Raw genomic sequence first — 6,858 nt, 5'->3', positions numbered from 1 at the left:
TATCCATGGATGGCAAAGAGTAACCACTTGGGAAGAATTTAAGTTAACTCTGCAAAGGTCTCGACTTGTATCCCAGAAGTTGAAGCCTTATGGAAATGATATGAAGAAGCCTTGTGCATGCAATATTTGTGGAGAAATAGGATACACCCATGAGGAACACAAGGATGAATGCCCTAATTGTGAAGGAAGTCACCCAGCTGAAGAATGCCCAACTAGACAGATTACTTGTTTCTTGTGTGAAGGGACTACCCACTACCCTGCTCAGTGTCACATTTACCCCATGGTATAAAGAACCATCCAGCAAAACAAAGAAGAAATAAAGGAGCCCTCATGAAAATTATAGGAGAACCTATGATGAAGGAAGAGGTGGAGGACACACCTGAAGAAGACCCAATTAAACCCTGCACCAAGTCATGCTATTCATGTGGAGAAGGACATATCTCCCAAAATTGTCTGAATGGGGATCTAGTAGAATTCCCGACAGAGGAAGTAGAGTATGACCCACAGGAAATAGAAGCCCTGATTGGAACGGAAAAGTCTAGGAAGAGAAGTAGATTGGATTCCAGGAAGGACCTGAGTCATATCACCTGTTTCAGGTGCAAGGAGTCAGGGCACTACTTCAGCAGTTGCCCAAAAAGGAAGCCGAGGACCCAAGGAGGCTATGTAATCATGAGGAAACCTCGAGACTTGTCAGAAGTAATATGTTTCTTCTGTAATGAAGCAGGGCACTTTGCAAGAAATTGTCCCAAGGAGAAGGAGACTTGTTCTAAATAGTTGAGTTAGCAACAAGAGAAATGTAGTAGTAGTAGTAGTGGGAACAATTCTTTTACCTTGAGGTGTTGAGTTGAGACATGTAATGGAAATGCAGGAGATGGTAATAATTTGAGAATCAATAAAGTTAGCATCATTGGTACTGATTTAGATTTTATGAGTTGTTACTCTATGAAGAAGGATTTTTACCAATTTCGAGGATATGAGAAATATGGTCTATGGATAAGTTTGTGCATTTCAAGGGTGGTAGTAATTGTGAGAACCCTTGACCCCTGGTAAAGAAAATGATATTCCACGAAGTGGAATACGGACAAAATAAGTATGGGTTTATCTCAATAAGTGGGAATACCCCAAGAGTATGAAGGGATGAAGTACTATTTGGATATAAAGGAGGTATGATGTTGGTAATACAGAGCAATTGTAACTCCATGATGAGTCTGAGTAATCACGTCTTAGCTTGGTACCAATAGAAGGAAGGGAGACAGTATAATTGGATGGATTTAAGAATGCTATGAAGCTGGATGTTGGAATAATGATCTGTTGCCCCGATGATGAGTTCAAGGTTTACAAGTGATGAGATGGGCCATAACCCACAGGCCCCAGGACCTGCCAAGAAGCAAGCACATGCTTGCTGAAGGAAAAACCCTGGAAGTAGATATGACTTTATCAACCGACGATCTTATAGGAGTAACGTAAAACCTGAGAGTTGTGAAGGACCAATAGATGTTTGCTTGGCTTGCAGAATCAATGGATTATCCGAACTTGGTTCGTTGACAAGAGAAATTCTGCAATGCTTGTGAGGATGACCGAGTGTTAGAATGCGAGACTCGCTAAACCATATACAAGGTAATGATTTGGGTGCGGGATGGATTGATCACCATACCGACTTACTCTTATTATTCTCCTTGCTATACGGGGTGGAAAATCTGAGTGACTTACCTATAGTAGAGAGATGACGATCAAAACCTTGTTTAAACCTTAGAATGGTATGACGTTTTTCCCTTGTACAAGGCAGTTGTTGCCAATCGTAGGACATACGGTGAGGTTCAACCCAGACCCGTTTCCTGCAGGATAAACCATAAAATGTTGACCGCCATGAGATATCGATAGTTGTTTAGAATTGGCGCCAGACCCGTCAGCTAAGAAGACCCTGTCTCAGAATAACCGTACCAAGATGAAAGGACAGAAGAATTGCGGTAAAGGTTATGCCACCACCGGAAGAGTACAGAGAAGGAATTATCCAGAGGATCTGAGAAGATAGACACTGCCAACAACAAGGATGGAGTATAAGAGTTTTGATGGAACTGTAACCATGCTTCTAAGGGTGGTAGAACCCCAGACCCCGAAGATGATCGATGGATTTTGAGGAGACCCCAAACCTAACCTATTTCTTTCTAGCCTCTCCGAATCTCGAGGACGAGATTCATTCTAAGGGTGGTAGGTTTGTAACATCCCAAAATTCTAAATTTTGGAATGTTATATTAAATAGATAGTTTTGATTTGACTGTTTGATTGATTGTGTGAAGTTGAGTGACATTTGAAACTTTTGAAAGTTAAATGAGAGGGACTAAAAGGACTTTCCCAAACTTTCATCTTGCTTTTATGGTATCTATGAATTCAAATTCTTTTCAAATACAAAACCCTAGAGAGAAGATAACATGACTTCTTCCATTTAACAAACGAAAAGGGTTTTGAAAAGATTTTGAATTTCATTTGGAAATACTTTCAAATTCAGAAACTTTAAGAAACTCAATGATTTTCATGAGAGAAGATAAAATGACTTCTTCAAAAAATATGAAATATGAGTTGGGAGTTTAAAAGAATCCAATTTAAAGTCCCCTTTGAAAATTATTTTCAATTTGGACTTATTAGGGTTTTTATTCAAATTATTTTTCTCCAAAAATAAACTATATGGAAATTAGGGTAAAATGATTCCCTACAGTAGAAAAATGAAGAGAAATAAATTTGAAATCATTTTGGTATTTTTCAAATGATTTTTATTGGGTATTATTGTAGCAGTAGCACTGTTTGAATTATTTAAATTAGTGTGAATTTTATTAGAAGCTAGAAAAATGTTCATGTTGTAGAAAATCTTTTTCTGAAAATTTTGATATATTATATGCCTATATAAGTTTATTATTTATTTTGTTTTTAGTATTTTCATTTGTATGGAAAAATGTTTATTAAAAAAACTCTTCGGGCTAGCTGGGCCGAAGCCTAGCCAGCTGGCCCAACCGGCTGTCTTCCCCGCGCGATCGACTCCAGGCGGAGTCCGCCACCGCCACGGTTCGCCGGCACCGTCTCCCGGCCAAACTCCTCCTCCCCCGCCTTACCCCTCCTCCAAGGCTACCTACTCCCCTCCCCTACTATAAAGCCGCCGTCCCGGGCCCCATTTCCCTCTCTAATAGCGCCGCCGCCTCCTCCCGCATCTCGCTGGAGCCTGCAGCCGCCGCCGTCGTTGTCAACCGCCATCGCCGCCGCTTCCCTGCACCACAGCCACCGCCGCACTCTGCCCGCGCCACCTCCGCCACCTCGCCGCCCTCGCCCCTCGTCGCGAAGCCGCGCCACGCTGGAGCTCACCATCACCACCGCCCCGCCTTGCCAGAATTCCCCGCTGGCACCGAACCGCTGCTGAACCGGTATAAACCGCCGGTCCAATCCGGTTTTTCTTTCAAGTTCATTTTTTTAAAAGAACCCCTAGACTAGATCTGTTCTTTTAGGTTTTATTAAACAACGAACATCCACTGTAGTTCCTATAAATGAACGTTCGTTATTTATTCTTTTCATTTTTTGTTTATTTATGTCAGGGACCTATACATAATTATCTTTCTTACAGGCTAGTCCTTCTGTTCCAAACTACCACAACCTTTCGCTTGTTTGTCCAAATCCAACAAAACCAACGCCCACTTCTTCGTTACGATCCCCTCTATCCAGTAAAATAACTTAAACATGTTTTTGATAATTTAAAATTTGAGTTTAGTTCAGATTAGTACTTAATCTTGTTTCGATCGTAACTCGAGTTCTATAACTATGTTTGAGTTGATTCTTTTTGCATATCGAAGCTCTTGACCTAAAATTTCTGATAAGACCAAATTCACTTAATTTTGGTACTGTTAGAAATTGTTTCCTGTTGCAAGAGTTGATTGCTTGTTTTCGAAGCTTTCCGAGACTTTTCTTCGATTCTTTTGCATGATTGCTTATGGGTGGTTACTATTGATTGCTTACGATAGATTGAATGGAGTGAGAAGAATAGAACTATCAGGAGTTGAGTGCGAAGGTTCTTCATCAATAGTATAGGCAAGTTCACACTTTGATCATATCCCTTTCATACCCGGTTTTTATGCATTAGTTTCACCCTCAAACATTGCATGGTTAGGAATTGATAACATGTGGGTATTGGGAAGTAGTTGATGAGGTAGGAACCTATTGTCCTACATTTAAACTTTGGGAGTTACTTCTATGTTATTCTCAGTATTGATATGCTATGCTCGTACACGTGGATTGGGTGAGTGTATCCATGCAGATGTGAGTATTGTTAGTTAATAGTTAACTTAAGGTGGCTACCTTAAAACACATCTGGGTGGATTGGTTGGGGCACCCTGGAGCACCCAGTGGTTTGCCCGGGCACCTGAAGAACCCAGTGCTTGCCCAAGGGAATCCCGGAGGACCCGTGTGATTACCCTATGGAATGCCACCCAGGCTCAAAGGGATCATAAGATTATTTATGCTGGAAACTTCCGTGTGCAGCCACAAGCCATTATGGGCTCTGGCATAGTTGAGTATGTTGCTTGAGATCTTGAACAGGTAGACTAGCAGATGTAGGGGGTGTAGGTGGTACTGTCTACTCGGAGTAGAGAGTTAATGCTTCTGAAAGACTGTGTCTCGATCATCCGTTTCTCAAACCTCATGAAGTGCGAGAAATTCAACGAAGGAGATCGAGTCTTGTGGGAAAAGTACGCAAACCTCTGCAGAGTGTACAAACTAATCATGGTTAGCTGTGTCCCCGGTTATGGATGTTTTGAGTATCTAGTTCTTGGATTATCATGTTGATCTCATCACGTTACTTAAATAATTTGTTGGGTTGATGATTATTAATTTGGGATTGAGTTGGAGGAACCTTCTCAACTTTTTTCAACAAACTTTGTAGTTAAATAAAATTTATTCCTTTGCAGTAGGGAAAAATTGCCTTTATGCAAAACTGTAACCATAGAGCTTTCCACCAGCCAAATATGCATGTAGTGATAGCTATTGTTCATCATTTATCCTATGGTGTGAATTTGCCAGTACATTCAATGTACTGACCCTTTGTGGCTGCAATGTCTCATGTTGCAGGATTCTTACGACGAGTAAGTGATACGTTAGGGTTACGATTTCTACACTCAACTTTGTCGTTGGTGTTGATGGGAATCCACAACCTTGTTGTTACTTCCGCTATTTGGATTGAGGTAATAGTATTTACGTTACTTTAAACATGTGATTTACCTCTGTTATAATCCTCGAGTACTGTGTGTGTCAGCATACCGATCCAGGGATTACACTTAAGCACAGAGACTTGACCGTCTGAGGTCGGGTCGCTACAGTCAGGCACCACCACCATCGCGAGGCCATCTTCAGGCAGGACAGGCACGACCATCGCTAGGTCATCCTCAGCCACCACCAACTCTTTCCCATGGTCAGCCACCACCATCTCTTGCCCTTCGTCAGCCACCACCATCGCTAGGTCATCCTCAGCATGATGCCCACTCTGCTCCTCTTCTTCCCCAGTCCAATCCGGATCATCCTCCTTGTTGTCTTTGCTGCAGCCAGAATCGCTGCTGCCTTTGCTACAGCCAGAATCGCTGTTGCTTTTGCTACAGCCAAAATCGCTACTTCTTTGGTTGTAGCCAGTGTCGCTGTTGCTGCTCCCATTGCATGTCCAAATGCAACAATGACCATTAACAATCGATGCGAGACAAAGCCAAATGTAGAGGAATAAGAAGAGGCAGAACGTATTGGCATCATCGTTGTCAGCGTAGCGCATGCTACATAGTCGCGTTGAACACCTTCAAGATGAGCATGGTGGTGGCGTCGTCGTACCTGAAGAGAAGGAAGTACCCCAGCTGCAGGTCGTAGGCACGGTAGAACTTCTCCCAGCCACGACATAGGTACATGTGGCCCTCCTTGATCACCAACTCCATGTCCCACTGCCTACGAAACCCGCTGCCAGCCTGTCGCAGCTTCACATTATTTGGCGGATCTTCACCCAACATGTTCATAAAAGTGTCAGGCAGCCTCTGCAGTTTGGGACAATGAGTAATGTAGCAAACAACAGAGTATCATAATGAGATGGGTGAAGGGGAGATCTCTCCTTTTATATACCTTCCTCATGGATGATACTGAAGTCCCAAGTATGATACTAAAGAACTCAAAAGCATCCAACTTGTACTCCGGTGTGGTAGAGCGAAGTCTGCGGTGGAGGCTTCCCCCCATCTCTGATAAGCAGCAGAAGAGACCAATCAGTACCCTTGCAACATTATCATACAACATTATAACATAAGAAATTTTGAGCAGAAGATAATCAACTACACCAAGTTATCATTTCTCATTCAAAAAACAATGTACTTGTGGACATATGATGGCTCTAGTTGAATTTATTAGTAGCACTAGTCGTCAAAAATGTTGACTTTAGTTTAATTTCATATAATAACTATTTTAACTTCTTTCGGTCAGCAAACTAGGCAACTAGCTAGCAGTATAAAAACATTCAACTAAAGAAAAGAAAGAAACTGCAAAACGTGGTGGAACCCTAAATAAGAAAGTATAAAAACGTGTCTTTTTCTTATTCTTCCCCTCTTCTTCTTTTTTCCTCTTTTTCCTTTTCTTCTTCTTCTTCTTCTTCTTCTTCTTCTTCTTCTTCTTCTTCTTCTTCTTCTTCTTCTCCTTCTTCTTCTTCTTCCTCTTCTTCTTCTTCTTCTTCTTCTTCTTCTTCTTCTTCTTCTTCTTCTTCTTCTTCTTCTTCTTCTCTTCTTCTTCTTCCTTTCCCTTTCCCTCTTCTTCTTCTTTTATCTCTTCTTCTTCCTTTCCCTCTTCTTCTTCCTTTCCCTTTTT

Source organism: Triticum aestivum, chromosome 6B (assembly GCF_018294505.1).
Source record: "Triticum aestivum cultivar Chinese Spring chromosome 6B, IWGSC CS RefSeq v2.1, whole genome shotgun sequence".
Lineage (NCBI taxonomy): Eukaryota > Viridiplantae > Streptophyta > Magnoliopsida > Poales > Poaceae > Triticum > Triticum aestivum.
This window is presented reverse-complemented; position numbering follows the sequence as displayed.